The 17,993-nt window shown below is 47.6% G+C and overlaps 1 long non-coding RNA gene across 1 annotated transcript; it reads right to left on the bottom strand.

The window, feature by feature from the left end:
- Positions 1–369: 369 nt before the first annotated feature.
- On the bottom strand, positions 370–17,563 carry LOC137217616 (uncharacterized). Its single transcript, XR_010940148.1, has 2 exons — positions 17,348–17,563; positions 370–6,239 (listed from the first exon to the last, which is right to left on the bottom strand). It is a non-coding gene; the product is annotated as an uncharacterized lncRNA (long non-coding RNA).
- Positions 17,564–17,993: the final 430 nt, after the last annotated feature.

The raw sequence follows: 17,993 nt of genomic DNA, 5'->3' as shown, positions 1-17,993 counted from the left end.
CGAGCCGCTCCGCGGCATGTGGGATCTTGCCGGACCGGGGCACGAACCCGTGTCCCCTGCATCGGCAGGCGGACTCTCAACCACTGCGCCACCAGGGAAGCCCCAATTCCACTTCTTGGTATTTATCTGAAGAAAACAAAAAACACTAATCACAAAAGCTGTATGTACCCCTCTGTTCACTGCAGCATTATTCACCCTAGCCAAGATATGGAAGTGCCCATTGATAGATGGATCGATAAAAAAGAAGTGGTATACATATACACAACGGAATATTACTCAGCAATAAAAAAGAATGAAATCTTGCCATTTTCGACAACATGGATGGACCTAGAGGGTGTTATGCTAACTGAAATAAGGCAGACAGAGAAATACAAATACCACACGGTTTTATTTGTATGTGGAACCTCAAAAACAAAACAAGTGAGCACAGGGAACAAAACAGAAACAGAGTTAGAGACACAGAGAACAAACTGGTGGTTGCCAGAGGGGGAGCGGGTGGGGAGTTGTGTAAAATAGGTGAAGGGATTAGGAGGTACACACTTCCAGTTATAAAATAAATAAGTCACGGGGATGAAATGTACATACACGGAATATAGTCAATAATATTGTAATAAGCCTGTACGGTGACAGATGGTAACCAAACTTATCGTGTTATTCATTTCCTAATGTTTAAAAGTGTGGAATCACTTTGTTGTGCGCCTGAAACTAATGTAATATGGTATGTCGGATTTAATTAAAAAAATAAAGAGTGTGGGCTCTGAATCGAGTATGCCTAGGTTTGTGGGTCACTCCTCCTCTGACGGCCTGTGTGACTCTGAGCAGCTCCCCTAGCTTCTCTGTAGTCTCTGCTTTCCCACCTCATCAACTAGGATTATTTTACATTGAGCCTGCTATCACAGTTGAGGCATCTTGGGCACAGAGAGGTTAGGTCAGCTACCCCAAGTCATTCAGGTAATACGTGTTTGAGCCCCAAAGGCAAGGAATACTCAACAAGTCCAAACTGAACCCATCCACAACCCCTCCCCACATAGCTGCACCTCCTCTACTGTTGCCTAACTCAGGGCAAGGCAGCCTTCTCCCCAGCTGCTTAGGCCAGAGATCCTTAAGGCCATCCTTGCCTGCTGCCTCTCTCTCACCACCCTCTCAGTCATCAAGCCCCACCTTTCTGCCTCCTAAGTCTTTCTAAGCAAGATCCTGACACTTCTCTCCATCGGCACAGTGAGTTCCACGTCACCCTCATCTCTCTCCTTGACCACCACCAGCAATCCTGATGTTTTCCAACGCATTGTCTATCCTACTGCCTGAGGAAGCTTTCTTAAGTCCTAACCTGGGCATGACAGCCCTGCTCAAAACTCTGCAGGGGCTGCCCGCTGCTCTTAGGATAATGTCCAGCCTCCTGGACTAAGCACAGCAGGCCTTGCCTGCCCCCAAACGTCTGATCGTCACCAGACCCCCTCCTTCCGCTCCAAGCCCCACTTGATATTCCAGCGCACCCAGACCTCTTTCTGTTCATCAGATGGCTGGTGTGCTCACACTCGTCCTCCCTCGCCCCCCCTGCCCGCCCCGCTCCCGGCCCCCACCACCCACAGATTTCACAACCTCACACGTGCTGTTCCCTCCATCTTACATGCCCTTCCTCCCTCCTCATCTGTCTGATTCCTTCTTAGGTTCAGCTGTCAGGCTGGGTAGAGCAATTTCCATTTTTCCTGAGGAGTACCTGGATGAAAAGTCACAGTTACCAGATTTGATATTTTTACCGAATGGAAGGTGATGGAGATTTCATTATGAATTCCCCACACGGACACACGTTTTACTGTGGTTCACAGTGAGCTGATTTGAAATGCAATCTGATGGCTGAGTTTTTCTGGGAAAGGCTTCCTTGCTAAGAACAGGATACAGACAGAAAAGCTCTCTCGCCTTATGTTATACGGGCCCACTGTTGCCTTTGAATATGACCTTTGGAATTTGGCCACAGTTTTGGAAGCATAGAGGGATCCAGGGTGACCACCTGCTTCACAGTGAGGAGGGATAAGCTGAACAATGGGGAAAAAAATCTGTCACTTTATGGTATCTGTGACCCAGTAAATTGAACAGGCTTTGAACTGCCCTACCCATGGACTTTGTTTTGATGAGATTTTCACTATAGTTTATAGTCTGAGTTTCTGTTAGGACAGGAGAAAGTATATTAACGGGTCCTCCCCATGCAAGGCTGTGATTTACTAGTCCCCTGTGATCATCAGGGAGGCAAGGATCAGCTGCGCACTCAGTATGGGGACCCTCTTAGGGAATCTGACAGCACCTTCCTGCAACTCCTTAGGTGTCCCCACTGCTGGTTCTGCCTGCTACAGACTCAACTGTGAGGACTGACTTCATTCAGTACAACTCCTCTGAGCAGAGCACACCTAAGTATGAAATGAAGTGTGTGCCTTTGATATGTAAAGACAATTAAAAAGATGGAAATGGCACCAGTTCCACCGCCACTACCCCAACCCCCACCCCAGCCAGAGGATGGAGTAGATGCCCAGAGGCCCCCGGCATGCTTGCCTCCACACTGATGTGTCCCTAACACAGGGCGCAGTGTAAAATGGTTCACCCGGAGCCTAGTTACTGAGCTAATGGGAGCCGGGCATATGCGGTTTTATTCCCCATAGATCCAGAGAAGTATCAACCCCCGCCTTCCATAGACGAGGAAACAAGCTCAAAGAGGTTAGGTCGCTGATGCAGTAAAGGCTGGATCTGGCAGTCAAGCCCTAGTTCTGCCCGACTGCAAAGCCCGTCTTCTTTGCGGTCACGACAACCCACTTGGCTTGTGATTCAGGTGCCGAGATGCAGATGTTGTTCCGTGACAGGAAAGTCATCATTGTCCCAATACCATGTCCACCTGTGAAATGCAGGAACCCAGTAGGGCAAAGCCACCCTGAAAGGTTCTAAGACGCTCTCTGTGTTTGCCTTCGCAGGAGCTGCCTTGCAGCCAAGAAACTGGAGTCCACCGGCGCAAAAGGATTGCCTCAGAGCCAACGGCCGGGCAGGACTTCAGCCTCCCCTGTGTGTGTGGGGGGCACTCTGCCATATCAGAGAGGCTTTGCAATCAACCCTCCCCCAGTTATATCTCCACCAGTCTCACTCTATTTATCAGATGGAAGGAACTGAGAGGCAAGCAGAGGCAGAGGAAGTGTTTGTAGTGGCTGCATGACAGCTCTGGAGCTGACCCAGCTGCCATGGTGGTCTGGAGCCAACAGACTGAGAATGGAAATCTGGCTCCACCCATGTTCATGTCTCTGCTCTTCAGCTTGTGTCTGTAAACTGTGGATGATCGAAGTGCCACCTGAAGAACCTCCCCACCCGAGAAGTGTGTCCTGACCAAACACCCACACACCACACACCCCCGACCCCGCACACTATGGCAGGGGGTCAGAGGCTCTCTTCTGTGTTCCTAGGGTTCTATGATTTAAATCCTGCCATGGGTTTTCTCACACAACAGGGGGCAGTCATCTGCTTGCAGGTTGCAGCCCCCATCATCCCTGCATCCCCAAACTGGCCCCAGTAGCGGAGACCTAGTGTCTGGTCGGTGCTTCGAACTTGTTTCCTCAGTGAATGAAGGACCTCGACTCAAATGTACTTGGTCAATAAAGGGTAGCTCTTCTTGGACCAGTTATTTCTGCGTTAAAAATGACACAGGAGAATGGAGTAAACAGGGCATATCTCGAGTCAGATTCTCTTCCCTTTGGTGGGGGGAGGAGCATTGCATCTTTCATACGATCCCTAATTCCGGAAACTCCTAACCAAAGAGGCTGCAACGTTCATTACACACGTGTGGGTCACTCTGTTGCCCCATCAGCCACAGTTCTGGCCTCACAGTGGAACTTGGGTCAAGATCCTTAAAGCACCGGTCAGTTCACTGAATGTTTCCCAAGTACCAAGTGGCTGGTGCCCAGTGTAGGCCCCGCAACTACGTGTCCAATCGATGGACTGTTGAATGAACGCAGGCTGCTAGTGGAGTCTGTGATGCTGTGCCCAGAGCACAGGTGGCCATGGAGTCAGGGACCTGAGCTCAGTTAGGAAGGCCATGTCAAGTCCAGGTGAGGCCATCAGTCTCACTCGGAGCTGCCCCTCACGCGGTCCTCCTAGTTCCTTGCTTGCTCCACCTCGACTCTCTCTGCTCTTCCCCCACGTCCTGCCTCTCACTCCTTCTAAGGCCTGGCACAGGCTTGTCATTCAGTATCTATGATCCCTCCTTGTCCTTGTCAGTCAGCTGACTGAGCAGATACCCAGCTGACCATTTTTTTGTTTGTTTTTTTATGTATCCCCAGACATCCAGCACAGTGCCTTGACCATAGTTGGAGCTTGGTGAACGATTCAATGAATAAAGTCACTGTTTGTCACACACACACACCCATCAGACTTATCCGGATCAGTGCACAGTGTCTGGGCAGCCACCCTGACCTGGATTAGGACATAAGGAGCACTGGTAGTTTTGCTAGAGGGCAACTTTGAGCTTCCCTCAGGTGCCACAGCACCACTCTCAGCAGGGCTAAGAAGCTGTCTGTGTCTGTTAGGGGTAAAGACTGAGACTTCCTGCCTTCAGACACTCAGCGCCCCCTGGTTAGGGTTGATGGCGGTTCCTCAGAACGCTCATCACTAAAGTGCCGTGACGCCCTCCCAGAGCTCAGACCAGGGAGCCTTCTCCCAACAATAATGGAGTACCCTACCCTGTTACAGAAATGGGAATTATAGCTGTTTACCCCTCTTAATGTGGTTCCTCCCCTTTGCATTCACGTCCACATTTCTTCCTTGAGTCACCCAATCCAACTCTGCTAATTCCCAACGGGTTACTGCACCAAGCTGCACCTGCATCTCACTTGCTGTGCATGGCTCTATCTGGGAGGGTCGGATCTACCTACTGAGCTACGCATTTTCTGTCTCCCTTCCCTTCTGAATCTGGAGGCTCCCAGGCACCAAGAAAAGTGCTCCAGTTGGCCCACAAAAGGGGCGGTGCTGCAGGGGAGGCTGCAACTCTCATCCACAGCCTGGGTCAAAGCAGGACTGCGTTACAAGCGCCACACGCTGCCCCACTGTGCCACGGGAGCCAAAAGAGCAAAGGTCTAAGAAGTCCTAATACAGACACTTATGTGGATAGAACACCAGTCTCTTCCTAGGGACCTGTGAGTTGTTGTTTGGTTTGGGCTTATATCGTCCGTGGCCTTTTTCACAACGCTTGCAGACTTAGCTAACCTTCCATCAGGACCTCTCTGCTCCCCCCACGCCCCACACCCCCCACTGTACCAAAGATCATACTCCTCACTTAAGTGTGCTGACTGGGTTTTCACTTGGCAAGGATACCAAAACAATTTTTTTTCATCTTGAAACGTCAAGATACCTAAGAGAACAGGTCTTCAGAAAAACTAGTTTCAAATTATAATAGAAAAACTGGCTACGTAACAATGAAGATACAGCACATTAAAAGGTTATTTGGGGGCTTCCCTGGTGGTGCAGTGGTTGAGAGTCCGCCTGCCGATGCAGGGGACACGGGTTCGTGCCCCAGTCCGGGAAGATCCCACATGCCGTGGAGCGGCTAGGCCCATAAGCCATGGCCACTGAGCCTGCGCCTCCGGAGCCTGTGCTCCGCAACGGGAGAGGCCACAACAGTGAGAGGCCCGTGTACCGCCAAAAAAAAAAAAAAGGTTATTTGGGCATTATCTAGAATTTCACACTCAAGAGAAAAACACTTAATATGTAGTCTACTGCCTTCCAGGTTTTTTCTCTGCATTTTTAAAGATTAGGAGATGGGGGGAGGTAATGTCTTCATACTTTTGTGTCTGTTGTTCTGTTTATCATTATAGTATGGTTATGCTACTTCCCATAATGATGAGGATGAGGATGCTGATACTGATGTCGGTAGAAGCAAAGACATGTATAGAGCTTGATATGGACCAGGAACTGTTCTCTGTGACGTGTGCATATTGACACGACACCCCGTGGTCTTTCATGCACTTAGGAGACATCATGCTCAATCCATACACAGATCCATGGTAATCTGATTCATGCCGATGGACATGTTCACTTGCCTTTTGATCCAGAGGACACTGGACACTGCAGTGTATTCCAGATTTGGGGGTCAGATACCACACCTCTCTGTTTCTTTCAGGCCTGCGTAGCAATCTGACTCACTTCTTGCCGGCCAGGTGACTTTGGGCAAGTTCCTTCACCCGTTAACCTCTACGTGTCTCAAGCTTCCTCATCTGCAAAAAGGGATGATAACATTAAAAATGCTTACCTCATAATGTTGCTGTGAGTACTCAGAGACCTTATTACACTTATACATATAGAGAGTTAAACACAGTCCAGAAGGGTGAGCTTTTATTCTTGTGTCTCTTCACTTCGGTTTCTGCTTGTACCCATATCTCTCTCCCTGCCCCCGTTGCTTTCTCCTCAACCACTCCCGCTCCACTCTCTCTCCCCTTTGCCCCCCTCCTCAGACTCTCCATCCAAAAACACTGTTTACCATCTCCTCAGGATGTAACTCAGAAAATATTCACACCATCACCCTTTGGTTAAAAAAACGTGAATATTAGTGGAAGAAATAAGAAACACCATAAAACCGGCAATGTGAAAACTACACAAGAAATAAAGTCCTACTGATGAAAGTTTGAGTATTAATACTTTTGTATCTTCATAAGATTCAGATATTCAGAATTTGATACAGGAGAATTAGGCTTCATAAAAATAATGCCCCCCCCCCAAAAAAGGGCTATATGATGAGGTCCTTGGGCCTTTAAATTTCCCTCTGGAATGTTTTTTAAAATGTATATACTCATGTTCTACTACAATCGTCCAGTGATCACTTACTTTCCCATCATTATACAAATCATACGAAGAGGTCATTAGACTTCTAATTTCCTAGAGAATAGGCACTAAACTTTTCCATACGAGCCCCTGATGAAACCCCAGCATTGTATTTAGGCTTCACAATATCCCCATAAGGAGAGTTAAATACTCATTATGCTAATATACACACACACACACACACACACATACCCACACCCATGCCCCATACATTCAGTTCTTGAGTCCCTGAGAGGCTGAAGTGATAGTGCAAAGTCCATGTGGTGAGTCAAAGGTGGTCTTGACATTGTTTCTCTGGAACACTCTCCAGGGAAATGTGGGAACGGTAACACTATTAACAGCAGTAATGACAACAGCTAGAATTCACCAGGAACTTGTCACATGCTGAGCACTGTCCTGACAACTTCCCATGTCTTAACATGGTCAGTGCTCTAAACTGCCCCCAAGAAGTAGTTACATTTACTCCTAACTAGTGTTTCCATGTTACTAATGGAGGAATTGAGGCACAGAGATGCTAAGTAGCCCGCTCAGTGTCACCCAGCAGTAAGGGGTGGAGCCACAGGTCTGTGGAGGCATTGTGGAAAACTCAAGTGTGGTCTGTATTTATTCAGTCAAGGGCAAGATCCAATGGCTACTGCAAAATATGTAGAAAAACAGCTAACACATAACACAAATTGACCTTACAGCATGGAACTGCACACTAAATAGAAATCTGGTTTCTTCAGAAATCTTTTAGATGGAGGCTTGACAGGATTGGAATCAGGATGTTTTGTGGAAACAATGATCTGAGAGCCTCCTTAGAACAGCAGACAGCATGTCAGTCTCCTAGCCTGAAGGTCTTGGGTTTGTGCATCAGAGAAGGCAGCAAACCTCTGTCACCTCCACATGCTCCCGATGGAGAGAGAAACCTGCCAGTAGCGAAAATAAGACCGTTCGTTCCTCTGCTCTGGTAGTACCCAGACAAATTGTCCATGTCAATCAGAACTGAGGAATTATAAAAAAAAAAAAAACAACACAAAAATGCAGATTCCATGATCCGCACTCAGTGAATCTCATTTAGTGTGGCTACAACGGTGCCCTAGAATCTTTGATTTTTCACTCTGCCTGGGAAACTCTCAGGAACTTTAATAAACTCCTTTGGTAGCGAGACTGTCTCCAACGTACTGACTCTTCCCAGGACAAACACACAGTTGGGAAGACCAACCTGAGAGCACAGGAGAGAGAACGTAAAGGACACAGCGTGAGAGTCAAACCAAGGGCAGGGCAGCGGATCTTCTGAGAAGACACCACCACCCCACTGGCCTGTCTCTCTGAGGCTTCAGTTTATCTCAGATCCATTCTCTTCATGGCCAGTGGATGGAGGTGGTGAGAGGAGATGACCTTTGAGATGCCACATGGCCTGGGCTTTTCTCGGGGGCCGTGGGACACAGACGATATGAGGTTATATGATCTATTCTCCCCACCTCCAGTCAGCCTCTGCTTCTCTCTTGCACCCTCACTCCCTCCATGCCACACAAGCCCAGAGCAACCAGAATTTAGGAAAAATGTCTTCCCTTCACCGATCAGACACCTGCCCCTGACCTGAGGAGATCTTCTCCCCTCTTCTCCTCTCAGCTGTCCTCCTCTGATCTGATCTGCCGTGCCGAAGCAGACAGCCTTCCCTAGTAGCTTAAAGCCCTCGCCTGGCCCGTGACTCTGGTAACGCAGCCTGGAGAGGGCTCGTTCTCTCTGAGAAGGACCCCAGACCCGGGAGCCAAGAGCCACGACGACCACAGAACCGTCCTAAACACTGATGCCCACGGCCGTGATTGACCTTGGAAACGAAGCCTTACCTCACACCCCGTCTGTCCCTGAACCATTATCTTGTCACAGAAAGCAAGACAGACGAGGAAGGTGCCTGGAATCCTTCCTGGGGAGTCCTGTGTCCTACTCCATGCTGCCATGCTATTTCCCCAGACCAAACCCTGACGTGGACCATATCATTCCTATCCTTTTGATGGGAATAAGAGGTCTGGGGATACCTTCACAAAATCCTATTCTCGTGGTTGATAACCAGTATGTTATGTGGTTTACTACCACAATGGTGCATCTGGTAAGTAGGTGGAAGCTGACAGGAAGTTTCAGAGGGTAGGTCTGGGTGCTGAAATGATTGGGAGGAGCTACCGGCATCTGTGGGCTGAGGGTTACAGGGAGGCAAACACTTTTAAGCAGAGAGTTAAATAAAGTGGATTTTCCATGATTGTAATTTACCCGTGAATTAAGGGAAGCCTGAATGTTGCTTTCTCTGGAAACTTACAAAGAATCCTTGAGTGTTTTAGAGAACACATACTGAAGGCAATTCTCTTACTGGCCTTGAGCTTGATGCAACACACCAGTGTCGCTTGGTAGCTGAGGTTGTACACGCCTACAGGAATGAGGGGAATCCAGCTGTACTGACTAGATGGATCTTCAGGATATGCTGTTAGTGGATGGGAAAAATTACGTGGGAAATGCTCATAGTGTGATCTGCCATGGGTTGCTGAACAAAGCCAGATAAGCCCATTGTCTTTGAGGCACCGAGGTTTTGCTTCCACGTCTGTCTCCCTCACCAGACTTTTAACTCCTTCTCAGAAGGCTGGAAACACATCCCGTTCATCCTGGTGTCCTCAGGGCAGAGGACCTGAGACACGGTAGAAAGTCAGTCCACACTTGTGGAGCTGACGTAACGGGTGAAGGACTGGACCCAGTGTCTTAATGACGAGCGAGAAGGATGTCAGTCTGCAGAGGGAGGGAGGGGAATGCCACAGGTCTTAGGACCCAGGCAGCGCAGTGACACCAGCCTACACTGCAGTACTGATGTCAGTTACATCCCTTAGGGTTCCAGGACTCAGCCATTTAAATACAGGTGTCATTAACCATGAAGGTCTAACTTAGAAAGCCAGGAACCTTACGGCTTAGTTTTTTGTATGAACCTTTTGTAGCTGAGGCACCTGAGGCACCAATTCAGGCACAGCATACTCTGGTCACTACTCGTCCAGGCTGAGGCTGCGTCGGGATATTCAGGGCTCACACACAAGAAGGGTAATTCCGAGGCATACATGTATTCCTAGAAACAAAGGGTTCACAACTGCTAGGTTGCCCCGAGCAGGACATACATCAGGCAGGCAGGACAGCTCCCTGGGGCCCCAGTGTGGCCTCCCACCCAGGGACCTGCCCCCCTAGGACTCCCTGTCCAGTTTGAATAATCCATCTGAGGCCTTAGTTTCAGAGGCACTGCCTGGAGGCAGCCCGTTCCAAGCAGTTCTGTCTGTCCGGGACCCCAGCGCATCCTCTTTCCGAGGGTGGCTGACACCTGGAGGTGCTCTGCATGCACCATCCAGGGGCTGGGGCCACTCCTGCGGTCCCACAGTCAGAGCTCCCTCAGGTGTGACTGGAGCCTCAGCAGACAGTTTGCATTCAAAGTGCTCACTGGATTGGGATTGACATATATACACTAATATGTATAAAATAGATAACTAATAAGAACCTGCTGTATAAAAAAATAAATAAAGTAAAATTCAAAAAGAAAAAAAAAAGTGCTCACAGCAGCTTGGAAGGCTGCATGGGGAGTATTCCTTTAGGAAACATAGAAAATTCCCAGGAACAGACAAGATCATTAATGCCCTCGCTCCCTCTCTACACTTCCCCCACCAGGTGCCAGGGGTGGTGTGTTCTCCATTGTTATACAATCACTGTGTACAATCCTGAAATCAAAACTTTACATTTCGGGGCTTCCCTGGTGGCGCAGTGGTTGGGAGTCCGCCTGCCGATGCAGGGGACGCGGGTTCGTGCCCCGCTCCGGGAGGATCCCACATGCCGCGGAGCGGCTGGGCCCATGGGCCATGGCCGCTGAGCCTGCGCGTCCGGAGCCTGTGCTCCGCAACGGGAGAGGCCACAACAGTGAGAGGTCTGCGTACCGCAAAAAAAACACAAAAACAAACAACAAAACTTACATTTCTTTAATTATCCCCTAATGTCCCCCTAATCTTTTGTATGGAAGGGCTGTAGGCAAGAGTACTTTCATAGCAAAACGTGTTTTATAATCTAACTGTAAAGACATTACGTTTAGCAACTGGCCAGGACAAAATCGTGAATTTTTAAAAATTTTCAAAATGGGTTGACACAGCCTCCTGTCCTTTTGTCTGTCTCACTGATCCCGTGAGGAGGCTGGAAAAGCTCATTCTCTTGCACTGAAGAGTCATATGCCTAACGTCTCGTCTCAGTTCTCTCAAAGATCCAGATGCAACAGCCACAACGTACAAAGCCATTTTTAAAATTCCCCCTTTTCCCTCTCCCAGGGACGCTTTACTCAAACGCCTAGCAGTAAACTGACACTCACCAGGGTACCGCACAGCGGCCGGGGAGCTCGGGCGCGAGTGCTGGGAGGGGCTGCTGCTGCAGCAGCAGCAGCAGCAGCAGCAGCAGCAGCAGCAGCAGCAGCAGCAGCAGCCGCAGCCGCCGCCGCCGCCGCCGCCAAGTTGAAGAAAAGCCTGCAGACCTTTTTCCCCTTCTTGCCTCTAGTTTATCTGAAGCTTTCTCCAGCCCAGAACCTGATTTTACTTGCTTTCTTCCGCTTGTAGGAGAGAGCAAGTCAAACTTTTAACATTTTTTGGCCGACCCAGAGTTCACCTTTTGTAAGGTTTGCATCCTTTCCCCCCAGGCCTGGAGGAAATAACAAACACCAAAGTCAGGAGCTGGCTGCACTCCCCACCCCCACCCCCCGCCACCCCACTCACATCAGGCAGCACAGCAGAAGCAGCCGAGGATGCAGTGCGCTAACTCTCCTGGATCTGGATCTTTTGTTTTCAAATTCTGTAAGTAACACCTATCACAACAGTCAGTGGCTCAGCTGCTGTTTCAGAGCACGGGTACATCCACAGTCAATGAGCACAAAAAGATCGTCATCCCTACTGCTTCATCCTCCCTTTACTCAAACAAGGCTTTCACCGTATTTCAGCGAGTCACAGTCTCGCTAGTGAATCCACAGCTGCCACCACTGTTTCAGATGCCCCAAGACCACCCTTGCTTTTGATGAATTCCTAGGAGGACCCCAAGGACCTAGCACATAGTCATCCTCATGGCTAAGATTTACTGCAGCAAAAGGATACAAAGCCAAATCATCCAGGGGGAGAGGTGCACTGGGCAACATCCGGAGGAAACCAGCGCAAGCTTCCAAGAGTCCTTTCCTAGTAGATAATCACGCAATTTGTCCCTCCGGCAACGGATCATGACAACGCCTGTGAAATGCTGTCCACCAGGGAAGCTCCTGAGAAACCCGGGGCCTAGCACATAACAAGATTTCAGGTTCCCAGGAGGAAAGCAGGTGTTTAGCATAAAACATACTGTTTGGACAGATGGAGGAGTAAACTACACTTCTGAAGGAGGCAACGGTGGGAAACCTCTTGAAATCCAAGTTCTCAGACGCGACGTGAGGGCCAACAAGCCAGCCCTTCTAAGGATTATAGTCTCAGGCCTGCTATGTTAACTCTATTCTGCACAGTACTCAACAGCAAAGCTTCAAAATACATGACCAAGTCAGAACTGGAAGAACTGAAACAAACAAATCTACAAGAACAGCTGGAGACTTCAACAACCTCAGTAATACACAGAACGGAGAGAAAGCAAATTAGAATGCATGGGTGAACCGAATGTTCTCACAGGTATAGAACCCTCCACATAACAATAGCCGAATATACCACATTCTTTTCAAGTGCATATGGAAGTTTCACCAAGGTAGACTATATCCTGGGTCATAAAACAAATATGACCAATTGCAAGATAACTGCAATCATACAAAGAATGTCGTCTGACCAAAAGAGAAAAACCACCGATAAGTAAGCCAAAGTTAGGAGGAGAATCTCCAAACACAAGGAAATTAAATCACATACTTCTAAATAATCCATGGACCAAAGAGCAAGGATCAAGGAAAGTTACAAATTAATTTAAGCAACATGAAAATGAAAAAACAACCTACCAAAATCTGCAGGATGCAGGTACAGCAGTGCTTAGCCGTAAATGTACAGCATCAAATGCTTGTATTAGAAAGAATAAAGAACCCAAATCAATAATGAAAGCTTCCACCTTAAGAAACTAGAAAAAGAAAATCCAAATAAATTCAAAGCAAGCAAATAAGGGAAATAGAGATTGGAACAGTTATCAGAAAAAGAATAGAGTTAATCAACGAAACCCAAAGCTGGTTCTTTCAATAGGTCAATACAAATTCATAAACTTCTACCCAGACAGACAAAAAAAAAAAGGCAAGATAACTAAAGACACAACTTACCAACATCAGGAATGAAATAGGTTACAGATCCCACAGAAATTAAAAGGATTCTATGAATAATTCTACATAATTACTTTTGGCAATTTAGGCGAAATGGAACAAACTATCAAAGCTCAGCCAAAAAGAAACAGATCATCTATTTTTAAAATTGAGTCTGTAGTTGAAAAACTTACAGAAAAGGAATCTCCAGGGCCAGATGGTACCCCTGGAAAATCCTGCCAAACATTTAAGAAGCAATGACAGCAATTCTACGCAATCTCTTCAAGGAAACAGAAGAGAGGGAACACTTGTTGAATTCTTTTTTCAGATTAGCATTACCCTGATACCAAAGTCAAACAAAGACAGTAGTAGCAAATCAAATTCAATATATAAAAAGAATAATACACCATGACCAAGTGAGGTTTATCCCCGAAATGCAAAGCTGGTGCAGCATTAAAACATCAATCAAGCCAGCATAGTAGCATACCAAAGATAAAGAACCACATGATCGTTATCTGTTGATGCAGAAAAAGTATCTGACAAAATTCAACAGTCGTTCATAATGAAAACATTCAGCTAACCAGGAGTAGAAGGGAGCTTTCTTAACCTGACACAGAGCATCTACAAAAATACCCGCCCCTCCATCCTACTTGATGGAGAGAGACTAAATGCTTTCTCCCTAAGATCAGGAACCAGGCCAGGAGGATAGCTATAAGTCAACATTGTACTGGAAGTCCTAGCCACTCCAGTAAGAAAAGAAAAAGAAACAAATGGTTTAGAGATTGGGAAGGAGGAAATCAAACTGCTCCCATCCACCAATGACATGATTATCTACCTAGAAAATCCCATGAAATCTATTAACAAAAACTCCTATAACTAAGAAGTGAGTTTAACAAGGTCGCAGGATACAAGCTCAACACCAAAAAATCAGGCATATTTGCCTGTACTAGCAATGAACAATTAGGAAATTAAAAAAAAAAGACTTGTGCATACCATTTATAATAGCTTCCCCCCAAAATCTAGCGAAACATAAGCAGGATCTGTATGCTCAAAACTACAAAATGCTGAGGAAAAGAAATATAAGAAGACCTAACAAAATGGAGACACATACTGCGTTCATCTGTTGAGAAATTCAATATAATTAGGATGTCAATAGTCCCCAAATAGATCCATCAATTTCATACAATTCCAATCACAAATCCAGGCAAGGATTTTTTTGTACATATAGACTAACTGATGATAAAATTTCTGGGGTAAGGCAAAGGAACTAGAATAGCCAAATAATTTTGAAAAACAAACTTGGAGGACTAACACCAACGTCACAATTTACAATGCAGCTTCAACCAAGATATGTAAGCAACTAAGTGGCCATGGAGGGGATGAATGGATACAGAAAATGTGGTGACATATACAACGGAATATTATTCAGCCACAAAAACGAAGAAAATCCTGCCTTTTGCAACAACACGAATGGACCTGGAAGGCTTTATGCTAAGTGAAGTAAGTGAAAGAAAGACATACTGTATGTTCTACTTATATGTAGACTCTAAAAAAGTCAAACTCACAGAAATAGAGTTTAGAATGGCGGTTGCCAGGGGCTGGGGGAAATATTGGTCAAACGGTACAAACTTCCAGCTACAAGATGAATAAGTTATGGGGATCTAATGTACAGCATGCTGAGTATAAGGAACAAAACTGTATCGTATATTGAAAGCTAAGAGGGTAGATCTGAAATGTTATCACCACGATTTTTAAAAAGGTAATTCTGTGAGGGGATAGAGTGCTAACTAACCTTATTGTGGTAATCGTTTTGCCCTATCTACGTGTATCAAATCATCACACTGTGCACCTTAAACTTACATGCTATATGTCAATAATACCTCAGAGAAGCTGGAAAAGATAAAAGAGTCCCCAGCTTTTCCGGTGGGAGAGCCCTCCAGCTATATTCTGTGTCCCCCTGACATCTCCCCATCATTCCTTAACTTTCCCTTATTACTGACATGACAAGTTGAGCCAGGCTCATTAATCCTTTCTCTCCTCAGCCTGGGAACCCAGCATTTAGCGGAGAATGGTATTCAGAAGCTAGGATCTAGCGGTAGGTGTACTTATTGTCATTGGGATGTTGCTGTTTTCAGGAAGTTTGGAATATATGTGTGAACACAATCACACACACACACACACACACACACACACACACATATATATATTTCTATATCAATCTATCCACATATGCACACATATCTATTGAAAACCAGGAGTTCTCACGGAGACCTTTAATTCCAGTAGAACTCCTCAGAAGTTGTTCCAGTTTACCTCCTTTCCATATTGGAAATTCCCTCTTCCAAAAGTGACAGACGTGGCTCCCACCATCCTTATATATTCACTGAGTTGACAAATCCCAATGCATATAAGCCATCCCTCCTCCACAAAGAGGTCCTCCCCACGTGCTATGCTGAACCATCCCCTGCCCTTGACTTCCACACCTCACTCAAGCCTGAATCCCTGAGCCAGTTAACCACCTCCCCACAGAACCCCCAGGGATATCCTCCTTACCACCTTGGGCTCTGACCTCCCAAATTGGGATGCCCCTACACGCATATACTTGCCTTGCCCGTCAACACCTAATGGCTTTAGGACTGAACTGCTCAGGCACAAAAGAGAAGAGAAGGGAAGGGAAAGAAAGGGTAGGGACAGGGGAAAAGTGAATATATCAGTTAATCAAGGTGAACTGGGCCAAATCCAAGCAATATGATGAAGCCAGTGGGTTTTTTCCTCACTGTCCTCCAGCTTCCCCTTCCTGCCTCTCTCCTTTGCCCAGTTCCTTTCTCATTCTTAAGTCCTGCCCTCCATCAAGAGTAGCAATGTTATGAGGGGCATGATTCCCATTTTATAACTGATCTCCGCTGGCTGGCTGACATTCAGTGTGGACGGTGTCCTCCCTGCAGCTCTTACACTCAGGCCCTCTGTCTCTCATGATGGGCTAGAAAGTTTCACCCCTCTTCAGTAATTTCAGGTGTAAGCAGGAGAGAAGGTGCAGGGCACATCTTGGAGCCTCGGGTCCTTCATCTGTGAAATGGGGATGACCACAGATTGTGGGACAAACACAGAGAGCAGCACCAGACACCTTTCAATGAGTGCTACGTGCTGGACCCAGTGCATCACAGGACTCCTTGATATCCAGGAGCACGCCAAGTAGACTGCCCCGCCGGGACTGTGGCACCTGCTGTTCCTTCTGCCTGGAATGCTCTTCCTTCAGGTAATCCCACGGCGTGCTCCCTCACTTCCTCCAGGTCTCTGCTCATTCGTCATCCTTCAGGGAGACTTTCCCTGATTACCTTGAATAAAATAATAACATCATCTCCACATACCCTTTCCCCTGGTCCAGCCCTATCTTTCTTCATACATAGCACCTGCCACCCTTGATTTACTTATTGACCAACTCTATGAAATGAGACTTTGTCAGTTTTGTCCTGTCACAAACTCCTCGAATAGTACTCACGTACATGGCAGGCGCTCTGAAAACATTTGCTGAACCATAGCTGGGAGCCGGGCCCTTTACACACACTGTTAACATGCACAGGTACCCTCCAAGGTGGGCACTGGCCCCATTTGACTGATTATGATACGTACTGAGACTCCAGGAGACAAGTGACACCCTCAACAACGCACCATCAGCACGTCGGATTCCAGGCTTCGGAATCATACCTGCCGGGTTTCCAACTCCCTCAGTTCCTGGACAGAGACCTCACAGCCAAAATGGTAAGAGATTTTACTACTGACACACAGACCCCAAACAGCTCAGATACTTTACACCTTTAGACAAACCCCTTCCTAAAGCAGCTCAGAGACATCACACCTTGGGACCCAGAATCACAACAGTTCAAAGGCCTCACACGCTGGGGTACAGACGTCTACATAAGGGTTTAACACCCAGTGACTCTAATGCCCAAAAGCTCAGAAAATGCACACCCAGGTCTACAAGGACACAAATCCCTACAGACTTTGTACCATGGCTCACAAAACCCACCCAGATAAAATATCCCATTCACCAAAAACTCCCCAAAATGCTCACAGACGCCAAATGTACTCAAACAGCATCTGGGATGTCAGACGTAGCGGTACACATCTCCAAACTGCACGACACACGTTACTTCCCAGGGAGAGACACCAAAAAAGTTTGGTGACCCCTCCTTGGCCTTAATTATATGAATCTGCGCGACTGACCCTGCGGTGCCACACGCTCCAGACTGAGTGAAGGCTGAACAAGACTGTAAGAGCTCGCGGAAAGACACCACCACCGTCACCCTGCACAGCCAGCGACTGCGCCGAACCTCGCCACCGACCCGGGCAGCTAATCAGCCCCTTACGGATAGTCAGTCTTGGAGTAGTCAAACTCGGAGAAAAATGTACACTCTGAAAATGCCCGCGTGCGCACACGCACACGCACACGCACACGCACACCTTTCACCCTGAGCGTCAACTCGGCGACCACTGTGCCTGTCCCAGAGAGACAGCCAATGGGAACTGGGCAGGCGAGGAGGGAGGGGCAGGAATAGCGGGATTTCCGGCGCCGCTTGACACCCCGGAAGAGTTTATTCCAGCTATCTCGCGGCGACCAATCGCCGCCCAGAACGCTTTCTCGATTTCGACCCCCCCCCCCCGCCCCACACACACATACACGCATCCCGGAGCCAATCTCTTGCTCCGTTGCTCTCCCCACCTGGATGTGACCATGCAGAAACGAAGGGGTGACCCTGGAGTAGATAGAAAAGAAGGCTGCAGGCTGAGAACCCGGTGTCCCCTCGGCCTCGAATGTGCCGGGAAGATGGAGCGGTTACAATGGGGATGGACCCAGCGGCGCCCTGAGTGC

Source organism: Pseudorca crassidens, chromosome X (genome assembly GCF_039906515.1).
Source record: "Pseudorca crassidens isolate mPseCra1 chromosome X, mPseCra1.hap1, whole genome shotgun sequence".
NCBI lineage: Eukaryota > Metazoa > Chordata > Mammalia > Artiodactyla > Delphinidae > Pseudorca > Pseudorca crassidens.
Note: the sequence above shows the minus strand (reverse complement) of the source record. Positions and strands in the feature narration are given on the sequence as shown.